Raw genomic sequence first — 23,926 nt, 5'->3', positions numbered from 1 at the left:
GATCACACTTTATTTTTAACTCTCTTCTTTTTAGAAAAGGAGAGAGCAGGGCGGAGGGAGAGAGAGAGAGAGAGAGAGAAAGGGAGAGGGAGAGGCGAGAATCTTAAGCAGGTTCCACGCCCAGTGGGGAGCCCCACATGGGGGCTTAATCTCACATGGTGACATCATGACCTGAGCCAAAAGCAAGAGTCAGGTGCTTAACCTACGAGCCACCCAGACACTCTAAAATGATCACTCTTTAAAAAATCAGACTGAAAATTTTAAAAACTCTTTCATTATTAGAATATATATTTGCAGCAGGTGCCCAGCACACTTCAACACCAAGGTTAAAGCAGTGAACAAAAGTTCCTATTCTCATGAGGTTTACATGCTAATGGGGGAAGCAGACACTTAACTAACGAAGTAGCAGCAATGAATTGCACTGGGTATTAACAGAGGAAGCCCAGGAAGCCCTGAGAAAACAGGCTACAGATGTCTACAAGACCATCGGGAAGAAATCAGTCCCAGAGGCCAACCCTTCGTGGACCTATGGCAGCACAGAGCTTACGTAAAAGTTTAAGATGCATCAGAAAAAAAGAAAGAAGGGGTTCAGGAGCAGGGATTTATATATAATGAAATCAAAACTCACCTGGGGAGATAATGAAGCCCGCCACCAAAATGGAGAAAGGACTTTGATGGATCAGAGAAAATAAGAGGAGTTTTAGATATGCTGTATTTTTGATGCCCATAAAACATGCAAGTTAACGTGTAAGGGAGGCAGTGGGCATAAGCGCTTGATCTCCAGAGTCACAAACAGGCTAGACACATGGACTTGGGGGCCAAAAAGCTCCAGGACAGGGAAAGAGGAGCCTGCAAAAGAGACTGAAGGGGAGTACCCAGGAAGAGCAGGGAATCCAGGTCTCAGAGGCTCAGAGATGGGTGACCTTTGCACAAAGGAACACATTCTCAGCAGTGCTAAACTCTGTCAGGCAAAAACTGCTGCACGTCAATCGAGAGCACAAGGAAGCACCCTCTGAACTTGGCGACAGGGAAGATAACTTCCCTGCAAGGCTAGCTTTGCGAGCAGGCGCCTGGGATTTGATTTGATGGTTTGCTGCCTCCATCTTGAAATTCTTTTTTTTTTTTTAATAGTTTATTGTCAAGTTGGTTTCCATACAACACCCAGTGCTTACAATTCTTAATAATTTTTGAACAGGGAGCCCCACATTTTCATTTGGCACTGAACTCTGCACATTATGTAGCAAATTTTGCCTGAGATCAGTTTCAGTAAAGTGGTGGGTATAAGGGGAAAAAAAGAAGAAAAGAATACAGTAGTTTGAAGAGTGAATGGGAATGAGCAAATTGAGACAGAAGGCATGTGGTGGAGAGACTATGGAGGCCCCCACGAACCTCATCCCCCACCTCCCATCCCCTAGTCTAATCCCTTCCGTCTGAGTGGAAGTAGGACCTGTGACTCCCTTCCACCCAACAGGATATGGCAAAAGTGATGGAATTATCACTCCCATGATTATTACAGCTTGCTGGAGTCTCTCTCTTACTAGCTGTCAGGAGCTGCCATGAAGTAAGTGGAATCCCATGGACCATGAAGTACAGGGACGTCTAGGGACAGAGGGCAACTTAAGTCCCACAGCTGCAAGGAAATGAATTCTGCCAACAACCTCCGTGAGCTTAGAAGCGATTCTTCCCCAGGCAAACCTCTGATGAGACCACAGCCCTGTGCACCCATGGACCCCAGCCTGAAGCACGAACTCAGATACACTAGGCCTGGATTCCCGACCTGCAGAAATGGTGAGATAATAATCGCATGTCATTTTAAGCCACTAAGTTTATGATAATTTGTTATGCAGCAGTAGATAATGAAGTTCAAACCAGAACGGAGAATATCCTCTCAAGAAGTTTCATCAAAGAGAAGGAGAGAGAAATTAGTAGCCAAAGTGCAGGGCACCAGGGAAGGCATGGGTTTCACGGTGTTCGTTGTAGTCTGTTTTTAAGATGCGAAAGACGTGACCATTGGCAGGTCTTTACGATAAAGAAACACCAGGGCGGAGGTTGAAACAGGAGGTGGGAGAGAAACGGATTTTCAGAAAGTAGGAGGGGATACTTCTTGCACCATCAACAGAAAAATAAGAAAGGATCCAAGAACAGGCAGATTTGCTGAGAGGCAGCAGGAAGAAGAGGGAACAGCCTGCATATGACTATTTTATTAGTGGTGGAAGGATGACCTGCTGACAGCGAGGGACAAGGAGGGACGTGGCTGACTATAAAATTGGAGATCTGCGTGATGAGAAGGTTGGCCAGAGTCACCGTGGAGAGCGAGAGTGCTGGAGAGGAAAACATTTAATTTCCTGGCAGGGCTAAGTTCCTCGTGACGGTGGGGACCAGGACCTTACAGCGGCATCTGTGACTTGCTCCGGCAGAAGCCGGCAGTCCAGGCACAGCAGGGGCAATGAGAGGCCCGACTGCCCAGGGTTGGGATGTGCCCTCACAGCGGGCAAAGGGAAGAAGGGGATATGGTGTACTGAGAAGTGCACCATGAAACACTGGCCATGGAATCAGAAAGCAGAGGCACCATGACTGACACTCAGGCTGGGAGCAGGACATGGGGCTGGAAATGGACGCGGAAGGGCAAGCATCTGATGTCTCTTGGGACAGCTCATCAGAAGATCTAGGTAGGAGTTTCTGGAATCTACAAATTTCAGATCCGAAGCAGCTCCCAGTGTTGGCAAGATCGAGGACAGTGACTCCTTGCGGGTGACCTGCTCGTTCCAGTTTGAGCACTGAGAGTCCCATGTCTGGGAAAACCGGAATGGTTTTATAACTGAAAGTAGCCCCTGAAGAAAGCCCCCAGCCCCCAGTCCCAGGCAAGCCAGGCCTGCTGGTCACCTTGGTGGCCACGGGCATCACCTGGTGCGCTCTAACAACTCCTAAAGCCTAGAGCCAAAGATTGACACCCAGAGGCCAAAACTTTCAACAGATGAAGAGCTACGACTAGTAAACGACCGCACGACAGCAGGAAACGATGACTAACCACGGCGAGCCCAAAAGGACAGAGTAGGAGAGGAAGGGTGTGGAAGTCGCCATGAGGAGCCAGGGCGCTATCCGGGGTGTGGCTATCCGGGGTCTCCACCCACCAGGGCGCGAGACAGCAGCAAACTCAAAGCACCGGCTTCCCTTAGGACCAGGAGGTGAAGACTTCTGGAGGAGAAACAGGCTCATCACGGAGCAGGAGTCACCGCGTGTATCAAGTGCAGAAATCCAGGGCCAGAAGGGGAAACACAGGACAGTCCTCAGAGGAAAGTCCCTGGAGTCCCGCTGGAGGAGCCCACGTAGGTAGCCGCAGGGGGAAAGGGAATGGGGGGGGGGTGGCTGGCTGGTGACTACTAAATGGCACTTCAAAGGAGCTGGTGTGCCACAAAGTCTGCGGGACATAAGCACAGGTGAACTTTAACACAAGGAGACACCATAGGTGCTATGTGCACATTTACACTGAAGAAAAGAAATGAGGAATGTTCTAAGCTCTGCCGTGGTTCCTTTGGTCCTTCTCTCAAAGTCCTTTCTCCTTGGGACTCAATACTCAGATGCCTCTTTCGCAAATAATCATTTTCATTCTGATATTCAAACCTTCACCCAACCTGGAGATTCTCCTTAAGCCTCTCACATTTCACCAATAACTTGTATGTTACCTGAATCCTGAAAACCCTCACGGATTTAACTGACAGGACTGCCACTAACCAATAGAGAAACAGAGTACAGAATATATTTCTTGACAATCAAGTGCCAAAGCTTTCACATCACCGTGGAATGGAGAAGGAGAGAATATGTGCTGTGTTGTGCTGTGTCGTGGGGAGTCGTTTTCTGGCGTGTGTGTGTGTGTGTTTATGCACACGTGTGTACATGCACAGGTGTTAAGAGCACACCACCTGGAGATTTAAGTCCCACGGAAGCTCAGAAAGACTCAACAGTAGAACACTGTTTCAATAAAAACTTTTTAGCCTTATTTACAAAAATATATATGCATAAAAACTTCCTCAACTGAAGAACAATTCAAGTACTTCTGTTCAGTCTAATCTTGCGCCGAGTCCTGGAAGACAGAGTTCAGCCAGGCCTGCAGTGGGGCGGGGTGGGGGCACTAACCAAACAAAAAATCGCAGTGAGCTCACAAGTGCCAGGAGATATGACGGTTACTCCACAGGTAGGGCCTGGGAAGGAAACCGTGGGCCCTGGGCCACCTCCCTCCCCAACCTCTTGTTTATTCAAGGCCGGACTTCATGAAGGAAGATACTTCTGCAGTTGCCGAGCCCAGCGCCAGCCCAGCCCCCCACCACGCAGGCTGGTGAACCCAGACAGAGCTCCTCACAAACCAGAGAGCACAGGCCCTGGAGCAGAAGCCCCCACCAACCAGGTTCATTTCCTACAAAGGCAGTTACCAACAAATAAATATTTCTAAATTAGTTTCATTAGCTACAGAGAGAGAGAATTCTTTTTATAAACTAAAGCTTTCAAAAGTTAAGCCAGGATACATAACATTTAATTTATACATACATATGAATGTGAACAAGGTAGATGAGAACCCTATGTTACTAAGGTTTAAAAACCCCATATTTTTTTTCACAAATGAAAAGACATTGCAAATGCACCTATCAAAAAAAAAGAAAAACAAAAAACCAACCACCAAAAAGCAGAAACCAGTGTGGGAGGAGGGGAGATAGAGAGATCTACTGGTCTCTATCAACATTACACCTTCACCAAATATTTGCGCACACCTATGCCAGGCAGGAGTGTGGTGCGGTAGTAGGTAGCAAGACAAGTCAAGGCCACTGTGCAAATGTTAGACATGATGAAGGAGAGCATTTACATCCCTTGTCTTACTAGACAGGTAGTGACAGAGACTGAACAGACTGGTGCATAATGGACACCCAAGAATCCATCTTTCCTGATCCCAACCTAGGAACAAGAAGCAAATTCAGCTCGGAGCCCCTCTGTGTGGTTTGCTGTTCCTGCACACGTGTGTTTTTTCTATCCACAGCTACAAGGGAGAAGGGGAAAGCAATGAACAAAACAATTTCAAATCAAGTGCTATTTGGCCAAAATGAAATACTTCAAAATACATATCCGTCCTAGAATGTCCATGGGATAGTTACAGAAGCGTGTGTCTTCAAAGAAATTGCACAATTTAATCATCAGGCTCCCAAACACTGAATAGAGGATGGATAAATACATGGGGATAAAACATACTGGACACTTTTAAAAGGTAAAGTATAACTCATCCAGAGTATGACAGAGATGGTTGGGCATTTGAAGAACTCTTCAGGGGAAAAAAAAAATAGCCTCTTACAGAGCTCTCTCTCCCTGGCAAAGACATGATGTCCAAAACTATAACAAGATGTGACTTTTTATTTAGCCTCATATCACACAGGTCTGCTGTTCTGTTAAACCCACAAGTTCAAGTTCACACATTTGAAAGACTATTCAGTGACCCATGGAAAGATCTCAAGATCTTTTCAGATACACATTTTCTTCTTTATGCTTTATTCATGATCATTCAAAGTTTTAATGCTTTTTAAAAATTTTTTAATGTTTGTTTATTTTTGAGACAGAAAGAGACAGAGTGTGAGTTGGGCAGGGGCAGAGAGAGAGGAGACAAAGAATTCAAAGCAGGCTCCAGGCTCTGGGCTGTCAGCACAGAGCCCAACACAGGATTCGAACTCATGACCTGAACCAAAGTCAGACACTCAACCGACTGACCCACCCAAGGCCCCCGATCATTCAGTTTAAAAAAAAAAAAAAAAACCTTTAGTAAGGCAAAGTTTGCCCAAGAAATTGTCCCACGCTTGTTACCGATCAAGGCATAAATGACAAAACGCTACTGAGAACAAAGAGGTTACTAAGTATGACCGCTAAACTGGATATTTGCAGGTTCCTCACTCAAGGCAACAGATAAAAAGACCCCACTAAGAATGCACCTCCCAATAGCAGTAGTGCCTTAGAGAGGGAAGGAAACACCCCCCCAAACAAGAATTTACTACCACCACCTGCCCCTCCCCAAGAAGCTCTCTTTCTGGTAATCAAAACAGTCAAAGTTCAACTTCAAAGGGAGATGCTGAAGCAAGTCCAGAAAACGGGAAAGTTGGCATATCCATCTCCGTGTGCAAATGAATGACCTCATGAGGCACAGAAACGAGCAAACAATGCAAAGCAAACTGTTCCAACTCTGGTACCAGTTACTGACCTTCCAGACCAAATGGAACATGCTGTCTCTGGGAGCACAAGCAGAATGTGCATAAAACAGCAGCTACTCTGCTTGAAAGCAAATACCCTCTATACACGCTCACTGAAATCTAATCACAAAAGCAAACACATCCACCTATGAATCAGCACCCTCTTTAAGTGGTGTGACAATACGCATATATAAACAAGTCAAATGCATGGGAGTCTCCCCAGGCCTGCATGGGCACTGTCCCCTGCCCACCATTCACACACCTTAACCCTGCTCAAGTCACCTTTCCAACTGCTTATAAATACCCTCCCAACCACAAGAGGTTAGGCTTTAATATTCATTGTAATGCCACCACCAATGCCTGTGGCATAAACGCTTTAAGGCAACTAAAACTTGAGCTCCAAAGGATTATAATTCATGACACATGGTCTACACATGAAATGTGCTGGGAATTTTCTATTGTGGGGGAAGTGTTTAAATAATGAAAAACTACAACCAGGGGAAGAAGGGCGTTGAGCTCTGGTCCCAATTCTGCCCAACTACCTGAGTCAAACTCTGGGCAAGGAATGCCCCGCCTCTCTAAACCAGAGACATCTCCTGTTGGGTCTAGATTGTTATTAAACTATTAGGAAATATCAAATCCACACCAAGGCACAGTGTATGACATTACCACTGGGGAGGCACACATAAGACATACTCCGTGAGCTAACTTCGGCGCTGGCCCACAGCACATGTGCTCCCCGACCAAGCCCGACACACAGCAGTGACACACAGAAAGAACCTGAGGGAGGCTTCATGGAAAACCCTGGAAACTGTTTACAAACCATGCTGCTTGGCTCACATGTGATTCACTCGAATTCCTTCCAAATGCATCACTGTTGACCTGAGTCAGTCAGCCCTTCCTGCTCCTCCTTTCTCTCTGCCCCTCCCACAGCACAGCAGACATGGCGCCCCTCCCCACCTGCGAAGTGTCGTAAGACCTGACAGGTACCTAAGACTGCAGCTCCACTCTACCTGTGAAAAAACACGGACAACCCATAGGGTTTGGTAAACCACACACACGTTTCACCAAACTGTACTGATCCCTAATATGGCACTTATATCCTACCGTGTTTTCTGTTATAAAAGTACTGATTGTGATCCACAGTATAAAAATAAGAGATCCATCAAAGGCTTGATTTGTAAACAAAATGTGTATAGACGTACAGTGGAATATGACTCAGCCTTTAAAAGGAACGAAATTCTGGAGCGCCTGGCTGGTTCGGTCGGTTAAGTGTTCAACTCTTGATTTTGCCTCAGATCATGATCTCCCAGTTCCTGAGATGGAGCACAGAGCCTGCTTGGGACTGACTCTCTCTCTCTCTCTCAAAATAAGTAAAGAAAGAAAGAAGGAAGGAAGGAAATTCTGACACCTGCTATAACATGGGTGAACTATGATGACATCACGTTGACTGAAACAAGCCAGACGATGAGATGATACCGCATCATTCTATTTACATGAGGTATCTATAGTAATCGAATTTAGAGGGACAGAAAGTAGAATGGGGACAGAATGCCAGGGCTGGGGGTAGGAAAGGGCAAGGAGTTCATGTTTACTGAGTACAGAATTTCCATTTGGGAAGATGAGAAAGTTCTGGAGATGGACGGATGTACTGAGCACCTGAGTGACTCAGTCCGTTAACTGTCCGACTCTTAGTTTCAGCTCATTTCATGTTCTCACAGTTTGTGAGTTCAAGCCCTGCATCCGGCTCTGCACTTACAGTGTAGAGCCTGCTTGGGATTCTCTCTCCCTCTAACTCTACCCCTCCCCCGCTCACTCTCCCTGTCTTTCTCAAAATAAATAAATAAACATAAATTTTTTTAATGTGAATGGACTGAATGGCACTGATTCATAGGCTTAAAAATGGTTAAGATAGTTGTGTGTAAAAAAACATTTAAAAAATGGTAAATTTTATGTTATGTTAGCACAATAAAAAATAAAAAAATAAAAACCACTGAGTTAGAAAGCAGTCAACAACTGAGAAACTCCCCTAAAAAATGAATTCTATACAACATGGTATACTTCTGTACTACATGGTATTAATCAAATTAGAACAGCTAGAAAAAATATTTCCAGTAGTATTCTGTAGCATTAGTGTGAGATAATAAATATAAATATATATATACATATACATATTTGTATTGATATATATTGATATATATGATATATATTGATATACATATATATCAATATATCAGTCTCTGCCCCCAGTTCCTGACACAGAGTTCCAAAACTCCAGCACTAGGAGCATCTCTCGTTCTAAGCGTTGGTCTTTGACCCTGTCCTGAGCAGGGCTCTGAAACCCGTGTAAATTCCTAAGTGGTAAGAGCACTGGAGGCATCTTTTGTTCTACTGAGGCAACTCTGGGTGGGCTCCTGATGGGGGCTGGTCACCAGAAAGACCAACCCATGATCAGAAGCTTGGAATTTTCATCCATCAGTTCTTAGAAAGTTAACAACTGATGATGCCTCCGCAAGGAAGCCTCCATAAAAATCCCCACCATCTGGGATTCAAAGAGCTTCTGGGCTGGTGAACACACCCATACCCCAGGGGCTGATGCACCTCAAATCCATGGGACAGAGCCCCTGCACTCAGGACCCTCCGAGACCTGGCCCCATGTATTTCCTCATCCGGGTTTTCATCTGTATCCTCCATCACCTCCTTCAAAACACTGGTAAACAAGGTTTCCCTGAGTCCTGTGACCCCTTCTAACACAATCAAACCCAGGGGGAAGGAGGTCATGGGAAGGACGGGACAAGCAGAACAGAAGCTGGAGGTAACCTGGTGTCTGAAGGGGGGAGGGGGCCGTCATGTGAGACCACATCCGGGTAGAGAGCGTCAGAACTGAGTTAAATTGCAGGACACACAGCTGGGGTCGCTGAGAAACGCCTCGTGGGGGAAACCCCACACACGCCGGGTGTCACACGTGTGGAGGGAGGCAGTGGTGTGTCAGAGTCAAGGAGACGACAGGAGAGACTGAGCTGTTGTGTTGTTGTTTTATAGCTAGAATCCTAACACCGTTCTCAACATATACTACTGAGCCTTAGTTTGTTCTAACTATAAAACAGGGACAGGGATGTTTATTACTAAATCGAAGTCACAATACCCCCCCCAAAAATGTTTGTTGATGAAAAAGTTGAGAACACTGTGAAAATTTAGTTAAGAATAGACATTATCGGATCACTAGAGAAAGGGTATGTTATTGGAAAATTAGAAAAATCTTCCCAAAGTGCTCTGGGGTTAATACGTGCCACTGCTATTAAAAAGGAGGAAAAAGAATAAACACTGATTTCAAGCAGGAGCTCCAAAAGAGTACAATCATCCAAGGCTCGCTTTGATCAAAAAATTGGTTCTTTTTAAAAACTCCTTTTATCTCAAAGACACACTGGCTGATACCACAGTGTCTGCCCTTGCTTTTTAAGTTGAGAGCTGAGGATTTCGGCTATCAAAAAATGGTAGGAGGGGCCTTGTTCTCTTACCTTAATTTCAGACCCTGTGTCCTCAAATGCCAAGCCCTTTAAACTCAGATCTATAAAGCTATATTTATAACGTGACAAAACAAGCCCACGGAGGGAACTCTACAGAAGCAGGCGCCACATCTTTTCCACAAATGTAAATGAACATGCGTACTTATAATCCACAATTTTCTACTCACATCTAACTCCAATATTAAAGACATTTTTTTCTCCAAATAAGCATTTTTGGGAGATTAGTATTTTTATGGCTGCAGCAAGCCAAAAGATACAAGGAGCTAAATTAAGTTTTATTAAAGGTATTAATTAGCATTAATACCACTAAGAATGGTGGCTCCTTTCCTCAGTTCTTCTCAAATGATCTCAGTCCTGAAGCCGTGCCTATTTCTATGTTTACACAGGGCTTCACAGGGCTCTCCGTCTTTAGGCCCAAGGGCATGAAAAGACAAAGCCTTTTTCCAATCAGGCAAGTTCAATAAGCAAAATGCTACCAAATTCACTTCCAACGAATGAGCAACTATTCTGTTTAACCTATTTGTTAAACTGAAGTATGGGCCTAGCCTCCCTAACGGATGTAAACTCCCCAAAGGTAAATATCCTGCATCCTGATCTGTGCCCAAGACACTGGGTCTTCCATTAGGACTTTAATAAACGTAAGTTAACACATTTCCACAAACTCAATCCATTTTTATTCACCTCTCCTCACCTTGCCAAATCTAAGTGATATTCTCAAGGTTAGAAATATACAAAAGAGGGGCGTCTGTGTGGCTCAGGTGGTTAAGCGTCAGACCCTTGATTTGGCTCAGGTCATAATCTCACAGGTTCATAGACTAGAGAGCCCTACGTGCTTGGGATTCTCTCTCTCCCTCTTTCTCTACCTCTCTATATCTCAAAATAAATAAATAAACATAATAAAATAAATATAAAGAAGAAAACCCCAGAAAGAAACAAGTTCCTTCCCTATCAGGGATACATATTTCTTTCGAACATTCTGAAATACTACCACCAGCTTATAAATCTGACCTGTCTTTACTCAGGGAAGAAAAATCCACCTCAAACACGACAAGAGATAGGATCTTGGCAAATTGTTCCCTTTTTGGTCTAATAGGATTCTTTATTTAGGATCTATAGTCAGTCCATAGTCAGGAAGCAAGTAAGGGCCACTGATAAGGCAAGAAAACAAACCGCACTCAGTCACCAGAACAAAGTATAGAGAATTCCTGTTGAGTCAAAGACAAACATGACAATTTCAGAAGAGATTAAAATGAGGGAGAGACAGAAGAGAAGCAGGCACACCATGCCTGACTAGTTGTTGATAACTTACACTGACACAATCAAATGTTAACTCAGCGATTTAATTCACTTGCAATTTACCACCATCCTAAATCCTTCTTCCAACCATGCTCTCCACAAAATAGACAATGTTTTTGTTCCAATGGGCTTTAAAAAGGAGAGCCTGGCTCACAAATCTTAAGACGTGCCCAAAATTATAACAAAGCAAAAAACAAAAAAAAAACCCAACAAACCCCACATTCACATTCTATTAATTTCTACAGACATCTCGGAAAAACCCTGGAACCAGACACCAGGAAAGGACCCACTCATTAGGTTACGCATTAAGCTCAAGTCAGTAAAGAAACTGATTTTCTAAGAGAAAAGATACTTCCTGAATGGTTTATGAAACCGTTACCAATTTGACACACCAATTTTGATAACTCATTTACTAGTATGTAAGCTGCTCAAAGTAGGTTCTGCTATTTAAGCATCACTTCTAAACATCCACAGTAACCGGCGTGAAGTCTTTGAACACAGGAAGGCACAGAGTTACAGAATAAATGGACTCCAATCCTTTGGAAACAGCAATGTTTAAGACACTGTATTTTAATATTCAGAAGCCAGTTATCTGTTTTCCCTATTACAGTGCAGACTCCTTTTAAAGCCTGCTCATGCAAAGTAACCAAAATCTTACAAGTGGAATAAGCCAGATAAAACCCGTGAAAGATTCACCTCAAACTACTCATGACTTGCAAGTTCCTAGCTCCCTACCCAGCTGGCAAACTACCATAAAACTGCCTCTCTGGGCTTATCAGTTGAAGAAATGGAAACTCTCAGCAAACACAGAACTTTCCGTCAGTAGCATCCCCCACATAAAACACACAGCGCAACAGAATCTCAAAACCAGGTTTGACTACTCAATACCTGGGATGAGACAGGGATAAAATTTCAAAGTCAAGGTCACACTACAGAAGCAACAGGAGTGTGAGCAATGAACGACAGCGTGAACAGTATCCCTCGNATTAAAAAATAAATAAAATAAAATAAATGATTAAAAATAAAATAAAATTTAAAAAAATAATTAAAAATGTGACATTGTAAAGTTAGTAGTGAATAAAGAAAAATACACAAGAGAAAAATAAAAACATGATTATAAATTATTTTTAAAAAAAAAAAACCAAACTGTTAAAGGGCAAAGCCATAGGATTATGCTTGGCCTTTAATTCACTGGCCTGTCTTTCGTTTTAATTTACCAAAAGGAAATGCTACTGTGATCCTCATACTTGGCATCCCCAGGCCTTGACCTCATACCAAGATGGAACTTAACAACAATGCGTTCTGCAGAGCTTTCTGCCCAAATATCTCCTTCCTTACTGAGAAGACAAGATTTAGCTATACTCGGGGATTAAAACCCAAGGAACTCTTCTGATCCTGTGGTGCCTGGGCGGTAAGGCAGGCTTAGGCACCGCATCCAGTGGAAAGACACCTGGGGTTACAGCAAACCAAGAACAAAGCAGAATCCTTGTTGCTGGAAACACCGGCTTCGTGCACTTTATGTTCGCCTGGGGGTGCAGGGGGAGGGGAAAGACAGGCAGGAAGCAAAGGCGCTTATAAGGTGTCTGCAGGGTCTGGTCAAGTGTTAGGAGGACGAACACAGCAGCATAGGTAAGAGGAGGCAGGTCAGGGGGCTGGTTTTATAAGGGGTGATGGCCTCTCAGTATCTGGGATGAGCTTTCCAGAGAGCGGATCTGCAGATGCCCACAGATCCTGGGCAAGTGTGTGCTGGGCTTGTTTAGGAAAAACAGAAAAGAGGCCGATGTGGCTGGAGCGAGGAGAGGAGGGAAGTGGTTGGAAACTAGGTCAGGGAGGTGGCAGGGGCCAGCCCAGCGTGTGATGCACTCCAACACTTGCAGAAATGGTTGACTCAGGAATCAGAGCTGTACGCCACCCAACGTGGTGGAAATCAACTGCTTAAAGCAACCTCGCTGCCCCAGTGTTATAAAGCCACTGGCAGGTTCCGGGGACCATCACACTCTGGCTTCACTGGCAGGTGTCTACACCTGTTAACAGCTGTGAAACCAATGCCCCGTCCCTGCGAGAAGACACACAGTAGGGTGCTCAGGATTAATGCTGGAGCTCGTGTGGGCTGCTCGCTCAGGTGGACAGTCTCAGATCTGGCATACTGACCACACACTGCTCGTGACAGCAACTGAAATGGCAGGTCACGGTGCCTCAGAATAAAACCCTACCTTCAGTCACAGTACATCATCATCATCCCACTTGCCACAGGTTACCGGAGAGAGGGGTTTCCTGGGACACCGCGCATCTCAAATACACTTCCCTGTCATCCCCAGAAGTGCATGCCTCGTTCTCAAACAATTGACCTTGGTCTTCATTAGCAAATAGACAGTGGCCATCCCTCGAGGGAACAGATAACAGTTCTTCTAAAGATAACAGAACCAGAATGGTGAGGTGTGTGTCATTAATAACATACCCACGTTGTTTAACCATCGCCTGAGTGCTTACTGTAGGCAGGACCGCTGCCCATGCACTCGTTATTTCTGTACAACTGGATCGAGTGTACACTATTATCCCCACTTGACTGATAGAGCTGTAGACTGAAGACCCGGAAGGTGGACCCAAGCGCTCTGATCCCAGAGGATGCCAAATCACACTGCCTCTCTTTAAAGGAACTGGACGGCAAAAAATTACTCATTTGACAAAAGTTACCCAGGGGGAGAGGGAAAGACATATCCTTCTCCATTTAGCTAAAAAGACAATCCGTGTCTTATTTAAGATCCAGAGTCAGGGCTCTTTTGGGAGATGTATGTAACCCAGAGCGAAACATATAAAAAGAGGAACCTACCGTTCATTAACGACAAGTGACATGACACACAGAGAACCACAGTACGGACCGCAGGACTCCAAAAACAGGATGTAAACTCACCTTTCTGGGCAGACAGCCACCCACCCACCGGCTGCCCTCCTTTTACATTTCAGTGTTCTTTCATCCGGGGGAGATCGCAAGCTGGGTGTGTAAGCTCCCCATTTATTTGTTTTACAAGGGGTCACGGAAGTTGTGGCCTGACATGCCACCCCACCCCAAGTCACAAAGACAGGGTGAGTGGAGCTAGAGGAAGCAGAAGAGGCTCGGCCCCACCAGCCTGCTGCCTGAGTTGTCAACACCAGCCGCCACCAAGTAAGGGGATCGTTCATGGAGCAAAGCAACAGAAGCAAAGGGCAGGCAAACACACAAACATACACTGTCTATTCACCGGGAGGATCATCTGTCTGTGTTCCAGCGTGGCTCAGACAGTCCGCAACATGCCACCAGGGCCCAGGGACACAGCACAACATACAAGACAATGCTTACTCCTAAAAAGGTCGGTTGTAGGAGGTGGGGGTGGCGGGCCGGGGAAGGCATGTTTCTAGGCTACTTCTTCAGAGAGAGGGTTTCAAGCCTGCTAGACAGTTTCTGTCTCCCTATCTCTCTGCCTCTCCCCTGCTCACTCGCTCTCTCCCTCAATATAAATAAATATTAAAAAAAAAAAAGGAAGGATAAAGCAACTCCTGGCACTCATGCAAATCTCAATGCTGACGCACGCTGAGTCTGAAACGGGCTGAGTGCTCCTCACGTGCTTCATAGTACGAACGGTGTGACTGAAGCGAGCCCAGCCCCACCGACACGTCCCAACCCTGTCGGTCCTACAGGGTCTGACTCGCAGCAGCAGCAGAATACAAGCAGCAGCACTCTGGGGGCCAAGATTAGGACGAGAGGGGCCCCAAACTCAGAGTTTCCCATCAGGGATGGAAAGACGCAATCCGTGAACGGGTGACCACCCAGAAATCCAGAGGAGGAAAAGCATTTCCCGGCCGGGACGACGTGCAGGGGGGCTCTGCTTGCCCATCCTGGGGCGCCCAAGTGCGTGGAAGCTTCCACTCTTCCATCACAAACGAAGCGCTCTCAGGACATGGCAATGTGCCGTGTGATGCCGGCACCCACGTCAAAGGGTGCTTATGGGACTTCAAGAGGGAGCATCAACTCTTCTGGGGAATAGAGTTCTTAGCAGCAGGGACAGAGAACCCACGCCGAGGGGAACGAGAGACACACACAGGTCCATTGTTGACAGTACCAACGTGGCACTGAGCCCCGTGCACACCACCCACCCCTGCCCCTGCACACCCCACTGCCAGGCAGCCAAGGCTTCCTCAAGCCCTTCTAATCAGGCTGAGTAGTCAGAGGCCCAGCATCCTCTCCTCTCTTCCTCCTTTCTGCCTCTCGCTAGTCCCAGGCATCAGGTGGAACTGAGGCGCTGCGGGAGCCCCAGGGAAAGCACAGCCCCCCAAGGGAAAGCACAGCCCCCCAAGGAGGTCCAGGCAGAGAGGCGCAATGCTGGTGCCACTGGGTGGGACTGGATTCCAGGGAACAGCGCTCGTGGATCGCTGCCACAACAGACAGTCACTGAAAACATAAACCCAGAGAGAAAAGAACGCTGAAGAACATAACGCGGGGTGTTCTTAGGAATCCAAACAAGAAGCAGACAAAGAGTTGGTAGCCAAGCTCCTCCAACGAGGCAGGAAGCCTTGGGCTGCCCAGAGAACCTCATGCCAGTCAAACCTTTGATCAGGATCTTCACTCAAACACACAACAAACACTTACCTGCAGCCGCGGACACGTACATACCTACAAAGCTACATTATACCTACAAAGCTAAATTATTTGTCAAGGATACCAGGTCACTTTGGTGTGTGGATGAAGGCTTTACTAATAATTATACAAACCACACTTCTCCCAGACCAAACAGAAGGTACATCATCCCTGTGTGCGAACCTGGTGGGGTGCTCTCTTGCCATTAGTCACTGACCCTGGACCCCTCACCCAGCAGTCAGGTCCTGTGTTTACAGGAGCCCATGACCCACAAACAAACCAGGCAAGAACCTTGACTCGGCACCACTGCCAACTCCTGGTTACCGGTGACCTACTGGCCTGATGTTCTCCTCTGCCAGCTGACATTCCCAACCCACTCATCACATCCTCCTTACTTCCACTTCACAGGCTGGACCACTGAAATCCTACCTTCTCTACAGAACACGTCTTTGTTTCTAAGAACCTTGCCTGTCCACAGATTCTAAACCTCTGCTCACCTTTGCAATGGGCTGAATGTTTACACCTCCCCAAAATTCGTATGTTGAAGCCCTAAAGCCCAGTGTGATGGTATGTGGAGGTGGGGCCTTTGGGAGGTGTTTAGGTCATGAGAGTGGAGCCTTTATGAATGGGATTAGTGCCTTTATTAGAGATACACAAGAGATGACCTCTCATCTCATGTGAGGACACGAGATGGCCATCCGTACTGCATACGTGCAAACCAGGAAGAGGGCCCTCGCCAGAGACCAAATCTGTCAGCACCTTGATCTTGGACTTCCCATCTCTGGAACTGTGAGAAATACATGTCCGCTGTTTACACAACCCACCTATGGTATCTGCTGTAGTCCCTGACCTAAGTCAGCCACATCCATTCCTTTAGGTCCAGTGTCCTCTCTCCCACTCTCCAGTTAGGCCCCGGAGTCCAGCTTTTACACTTCTCCCCCAGCTGCCTAACCCATCTCTCTGTTCCACCAGGACTTATAAAACTGGCTCAGCACTTTGGGTATAGAAAGCCCAGGATGATGGTACAGGTGAAATGGGCACTCACCCCAAACCTTGGGCAAATTCTAATTGAGTCCGATGAAACTGAGTATTTTCTTCCACTGCATGAGTGAAAACAATCACCTACAAGGTCATATCCAGACACCAGCTTGGGGGAAGCACACGAAGGAAGAACACTACCATTTGTTAATACCTACACACAGGCATGGTACCAGGGGCTTTACCTGCATTCCTGGCCTAACAGTCACATCACAGAGATGAGAAAACTTGAGTTCAAAGAGATCAAAAAACTTACTACATGACACCAGGTCTACCTAAAATAAGGCTCACATTCTTTCAGTACGCCAGTGTTTGAATAAAAACCAACACTGTTTAAAATTTTTTGTAAGGTATACTTATTTTTGAGAGAGACAGAGAGAGACAGAGCATGAACAGGGGAGGGGCAGAGAGACAGGGAGACACAGAATCCAAAGCAGGCTCCAGGCTCTGAGCTGTCAGCACAGAGCCCAACACAGGGCTCAAACTCATGAGCTGTGAGATCATGACCTGAGCCAAAGTCAGATGTTTAAGTGACTGAGCCACCCCAGTACCCCAATGATAACCCACACTTCACAACATCTTGCAGGGAAGGTAATGTGAACACCATCATTCCACAATCATGGGAAGAACTCATGTACTTGTTCCTAGAGAACTACATCCTCATTGTTTACTTACAAAAATATATTCTTATATATTTATTTATTTAGAAAGAAATCATGAATTTACTCACTATAGAAGTTGCTTGTGCTGAAAGTCAAAATGTGAACTGACAAGAGTTCACAATAGTTGTCATACATTCAAATGAACCCCTAGGGGTTTTTTGGTGTTACAAATAACTATTTTAAGGTTTCTAAGACTTTATATTAGTAAGAACAAGCACTAAGAACACACACATCAATAAAAAAGACACGTTTGTTTTTTTTTAATGTTTATTTATCTTGAGAGAGACAGAGCATGAATGGGGGAGGGGTAGAGAGAGGCGGAGACACAGGTCCAGGTTTCAAGCTGTCAGTGCAGAGCCCGATGCAGGGCTCGAACCCATGAACTGTGAGATCACGACCTGAGCCAAAGGTGGACGCTTAACCAACTGAGCCACCCAGATGCCCCAAAAGACAGGTTTTTAGGATGACAGAATTGTGTGAGTTGTTTTCTTCTCTAACATTATTCTTTTTCCGCAATAAAATCGTCACCCTCATCCCAGTGACAAGGAAATTTTGATTTCGGTTTACATTCTTCTGTGGTGGCAACTGCCAGCGTAGGCAGTAGGTAGGGTGAGGCAAAGCGAGGGAGAGCAAAGGAAGCCATGCTGAGTTGGGGATCCAGGGAAGAGAGTCCTAGTTCTTCACAGGCACTAAGGACCTGGGAGAGGCTGGTCTACTCAGCACGCGTGAGCCTCAGCTGCCCTGTGAGAGCTCCATGTTCTGTAAGGCCTCACCCCCTAGTCAACCCTGTGACTACTGGAAGCGCTTTAGCACGGGCTGGTGGCTAGAGTGACAACTTCCGAGAAAATGGCGGGTGTGTACTTAAAGAGGATTATCAAGGAAATCATCTATGAGTGAAAACTCATTTATCTCCATTTAAAGAGTCGTGTTCATCTACGAGAGGTTCGTAGAGGGAATGTCTAACGTTTTATGATTATTCTGAAGAGGCTATAAATAGGCAGCATGTGAAGTTAGTCAGCTATGCGCTGGGGCTCACTGAGAAGCACATGTATGCAACATGTTCCAGACTATTTGTAAGCTGTTTTGTTTCAGGCACAAATGAATAAGAAGGAAAAAAAAAAAGTCTTGGTAGATCCAATCATTACAGATTTCAGCTGTACAAATCAAACAGGAAGCTCATGAAGAATGCTCTTTAGAAGCAGTTAAATCAAACAAAACAAAACAAAAAAAAAATCCCTATTCTGGGCATATATATGGACAGCTGCAAAGCCAACTGTGTTTCTGTTTTACTGCAAATTGTTTAAAGTCACCAACAGAGCAGAGTACAAGAGATGTCCAAGGGGACATCTCCCAGGACCCCAGAGGGGTCTCCACGTTCCCCTTCCCTGCGGACTCCGTTAACACACACAGACTGGTCTAATGAACACCCCTGTGGCACCCACACCAGGCTCTGCGGGGACAGTGTGGACAGAGAAAAAGGTTACTCTTCCAGACGTTAGAAGCAAGAGACTAATGTTCAGAAAAGCAACACGGAAGAGGAGGAGCAGGAGAGGGTAAGGCTCTCAACCCGGAAACTGCTGCTTCCCAGACCCCACCGCCAGCCAGTGCGTCGGAGATGTTTTCAAGTAGTTAAAGGATGAGGGGCAATTTAAGTAATGATCAAAGGAATGATGTCTTTAAGGCTCTGCGTTGGCACAGGGCATTTATCAAAAGAAAAAAGCCACCCGTTCAAACCTACCTAGACATCTCTTAAGAGTCTTAAACCACCTATCACCCAAGAGCTCACCATGCTAAGAAGTCAAGCAGAACTACTTGTTAAATAAGCATATTAATTATTTAAATACGTATTACGGCGAATGCTTCACTTTCCATTGACCATATTTGCAATAAATTAGAGCTTATAGATTTTTAAATGTAAATTTTTAGAGTATGTGGGAGGCACTAGAATGGTAATGTTTACGGGCCATAAGGAATAAGGCATCCCTTTAATAAAGAATAATAGTTTAAAAATATAATAAAAAGGAAGGAAGGAGCAAAAGAAAGAAGGGGCAAAGAGAAAGGCTGGGCCTCAGGGGAGGTGGGTACACATTCTCTGTAGCAAGTATACAGCAGTTCTGTGTGATCTTGGATTAGCTATTGAAGGTCTAGCTCCGGTGTCCTCTTCAGTAAAATACAGTCATGGGATGAGGGTGAAAGAAGTGACACACATAAAGCATTTAGCGCATGCGGAAGAAATACTCAGTATTAGTGACTGTCATTCCGGACTGAGCTCAGTTCCATCTCCACCGGTAATTAGCTGTGTGGTCTGAGGCACGCAGCAGATGATTCACGAACACAGGAGGAGTCAGGGTTAGATGATCTCTTGATCTCTATGGCTTCTCCAAGCTCAAACCCTCTCTGACGACGTGATGTAATTAACAACTTCAAACTCCTTTAGGCTCCTGGTACCCACACCTTGCTTCTAGGATTTATCGGTTACAGCCATGACTGATGCCAAAGTGTGTGGTCACAAACACAACTGCCCAAAGTGAGACTGGGCCTTGCGGGAATCCTAGAAGCTGCTTTGTGACGATCCCTCTCACAAGGGGTTTCCGGGAACACACAGTGGCAAAAAGGCAGCCTGCCTGTCATAGGAGGAATCCACACATTTCCATTCTGGTAACTTTCAAATGCTGCTGCTGTCCCCATATCAGAATGCTGGTGTGGGATGTCCTGGTAGGTCCTGACAGCGATGGAGCATATGTAAATTGCATTCATTTGCCCTAACTACCCTCCTTTCAAAGGAGCTCTCAATTACTTCCTGCTGGAAACACTCCAAGAATCTATCCTTTCTGAGCTTACCAATGGACATCAAAAAGCTGCCACTAAAGGTCTATTTCTCTTAAATCAGGGTGGAACAGAAACTAAACTAATTCAGATTTATCATTCTCCTCCCACTGTTTTAAAGTCATCAATGACTTACCTCTTCTAAGGAAAGACGGGTTTTAAATGTCCTTACATGTTAGGAGATTTAAAGTGACTACTGAGGATAATCTGCCCTGGTATGTACCATCGTATGGAATTGCATCTCACAAACCCACCTTATAATCGCCTAATTTAGGTGATGGCCAGGCACCCAAGTTACATAAGCAACAGAAGGACAGAATTTCATGCCGCTGCTAAGCAAAACTGACAATAAAATTAACCCGACTGACACAATAGCATTCAAAAAATATTGTGCAAAAGGCAATTCACTCTAATGATAAGAAGTATTCACACATGACACCTGGGTGAAGCCAGACCAACCTCTGCATCTCCNAGACGGGTTTTAAATGTCCTTACATGTTAGGAGATTTAAAGTGACTACTGAGGATAATCTGCCCTGGTATGCACCATCGTATGGAATTGCATCTCACAAACCCACCCACCTTATAATCTCCTAATTTAGGTGATGGCCAGGCACCCAAATTACATAAGCAACAGAAGGACAGAATTTCATGCCGCTGCTAAGCAAAACTGACAATAAAATTAACCCGACTGACACAATAGCATTCNATAAATAAATAAATAAATAAAGGGGCACCGAGGTGGCTCCATCGGTTAAGCATCCGACTTCGCCTCAGGTCATGATCTCATGGTTCATGGGTTCGAGCCCCACGTCAGGCTCTGTGCTGACAGCTCAGAGCCTGGAGCCTGCTTTCAATTCTGTGTCTCCCTCTCTCTGACCCTCCCCTGCTCATGCTGCCTCTCTCTCTCTCTCAGAAATAAATAAAAAACATTGAAAAAAAATTTTTTAATAAATCTAATGGAGGCATAACTTACATAATGTAAGGGGCACACACCTCACATGCACAGCTCCATCAATTTTTACTCCCTGAAATTTTACTTGTATTTGATTTGTCTTCCCAATGTAACACCCCTCTCCTCAAGGCTGGCAGGGCCCGTCAGAAGCAAGCCTGGAAGGGAACGACAAACAGGTCGGGGTCTGTTTGCAACCTCGAAGCTCTGGGCGCTGGTGGCCTCCGAGCTGATGCACGCAGTCCAGCCAAACAGTGAGCCTGAGCCGAAGGCGATGAAGATACGGCTTCTTTACCGCGACACTGTGAGTCTCTAACTCTGTCCCCAAACCCCACTTTCCCAAAGCTTCCCACTCAAGGCAGAGGGCTTCCCCCTGCGGCTCCACGGACCCCTTCCCAGCACACTGGCTGTCCCACTTGGCCAGTTCCAAAAACCTGCCGTTTCACCGCTTAATCTTCTTTTTTTTTTTTTTCTTTAATTCCTAGGAGAGAGAGAGAGAGACAGCATGAGCAGGGGAGGGTCAGAGAGAGAGGGAGTCACAGACTGAAACAGGCTCCAGGCTCTGAGCTGGCAGTCAGCACAGAGCCCGACGCGGGGCCCGAACCCACGAACCGCGAGATCATGACCCAAGCGAAAGTCGGACGCTTAACCGACTAAGCCACCCAGGCGCCCCACGCTTAATCTTCTTTTAAAACACGGCAGACTCCCCTGTGGTTCTGACCCTACAGAGACTTTTCTAGATTTGAAGGAAATCTTTTCAGATCAAAATGTAGTATCGTGAATGGTTTCACTCTTAAAGCCATGTATTCTAAAATAAAGAGGGGCTTTTTTGTTTGCTATTTTGAACTCAGTAAACTGGGACCATAATTTAAAAATCCCTAAAGAATGAAAGATGTATTACACTTTTACAGAGTTAGGTTAACGATGCCGTGACTCTGTTTTAGGAAGTGAGGAGGCTATGGGGACAGTAGAAGGAAACCAAGGGCAGAATCCCAGTGCAAAGTTAGTCTTTATTCCAAAGAGGCTATCATTCATGATGGCTAAAATTATATAACCAGCTCTGACCAAACTCTGTGACAGTCTTTAAAAAAAAAAGATAAAAAGGAAAAAATATAGGAGGTGTTTAAAATATTTTGAAAATTTTCAGAATATTAGGGATACACAAAGAATTCTTCAATAGGGAATATGAAACCCTCCTATACAAATTATATGTGAATAGGCAAAAAATACTGTTTAAATACAGATTTTGTTACAAAGAAGGGAAAATGTATTAATGTATAATTATATACACATCTTGAAAAATGCATGCTGCCTAATTAAATTACATCCATTAATAAGGCAGTAGCCTGGGGATAGTTTGTACAAAAATGGCATTTCCAGCAAACATGATATTTAAAATACTACTCAAAAACACAGGCTCTAATGACATAATGATGTGTTTTTAATTTGGCTCCATCCTTACGTTATGCCTAAAAGAGAGCGACTTCACAAACGAATCACTTTTAGACACCATAATTTCCATATGGTGACGCCAGAGTAAAAATGCAGGACAGATATCCTGCTTACAGCTCTAATTGTGGGGGCACCGGGCAAGTGCCTCACCCCCGCCGGGATCCCAAACCCCTTCTGAGCCTAGGAAGTCACAGTGTTACAGCACAGTCCCGGGAACACAGACGCGGGTCCGCAGAGAGAAGGCCCCACCGAGTCTGGTCCCCGCTCTCCTCGTCACCTCGGACCAGCTTTTTAACCTCTCTGTGCTTTCATGTCTCATTTGTCAAACACGAATAATGCTACGGGCCTCACAGAATCACTCAGAAGACCATGAATACCACCACGCCCGGCATAATAGTAAATGCCAGCTATTACTATTTCCTTCGTCTTCTCAAGTCCCGCCTCAGTGGAAATCATTCTCAGCACAGAGCACCTCTTTCTGACAAAGGAAAAGAACATTCCTCAGAAGCAGATGCGCCGTGCAACAGTGGGTGAGCTGCAAACACCTTCTGTGAAAATAAACAAAGTGGGCGCAACAGGCCACGTAGTGTGTGACTCCCTGTGTGTGTGGATGAAATTTCTAGTAAGAGCAAAATTCTACAGATGGAAGAAAGATAAGTGACTGCTGAAGACTAGGGATGGGAACAGGAATGGACTGCAGAATCCATTTTTTAAAAAAATAATGTTTATTTATTTTTGAGAGAGAGGGAGACACAGAATCTGAAGCAGGCTCCAGACTCGGAGCTGTCAGCACAGAGCCTGATGGGGGGCTCCAACTCACGGACCTTGAGATCACAACTAGAGCTGAAATAGACACTCAACTGACTGAGCCACCCAGGCGCTCCTGGGATGCAAAATCTACAACGGGTCTGGGGTGATGGTTGTTCAAGCACATAAACTTCACACTATAATACTGCACACTGACACTGGGTGAATTGTGTGAATGTAAATTATGTCTCAATAAAGCTACACTACCATAAAGTAAAAGAGGTATGTTTCCAAAGAGTTGGCACAGGCATTTCCTACCACCACCATCCCACCCCCCACCCAGATAATAGCAAATTCAGGTATTTTACAGAGCATAGCAAAAATGGTTCAGAACACAAGCTTGGCAGGATCAGACTTGGATCCCAATCCTGACCCAGCTTCGTTTCGGGACAAACTTCTCATTTCTCTAAGCCTCGGTTTCCACATCTGTGAAATGGGAATCATAAACAGTATTGCTTTCAGAGGCTGCTGTGAGCACTGCATCATCCTCCCCTCCCCTCTGTCACCCCCCCACTCCCCTCCCCCACCGGGGTTTCC

At 45.5% G+C, this 23,926-nt stretch overlaps 1 protein-coding gene across 2 annotated transcripts in view; it reads right to left on the bottom strand.

Annotated features, from left to right (window-relative positions):
* The window catches only part of FAM107B (family with sequence similarity 107 member B), a 221,611-nt gene that overhangs the window by 42,904 nt on the left and 154,781 nt on the right, over positions 1 to 23,926 (bottom strand). Inside the window, exon 1 of one of the 2 annotated variants that reach the window (XM_077758467.1) lies at positions 15,945 to 16,014. The exons of the other annotated variant lie outside the window; for it this stretch is intronic. The gene's annotated coding sequence lies outside the window, so the exon portion shown is untranslated. Of the gene's footprint in view, positions 1 to 15,944; positions 16,015 to 23,926 lie in introns of those variants that run through there. 2 annotated transcript variants of the gene reach the window in all.

The sequence above is a fragment of the Crocuta crocuta genome, unplaced genomic scaffold (genome assembly GCF_008692635.1).
Source record: "Crocuta crocuta isolate KB4526 unplaced genomic scaffold, BGI_CrCroc_1.0 scaffold32, whole genome shotgun sequence".
Lineage (NCBI taxonomy): Eukaryota > Metazoa > Chordata > Mammalia > Carnivora > Hyaenidae > Crocuta > Crocuta crocuta.
This window is presented reverse-complemented; position numbering and strand designations above follow the sequence as displayed.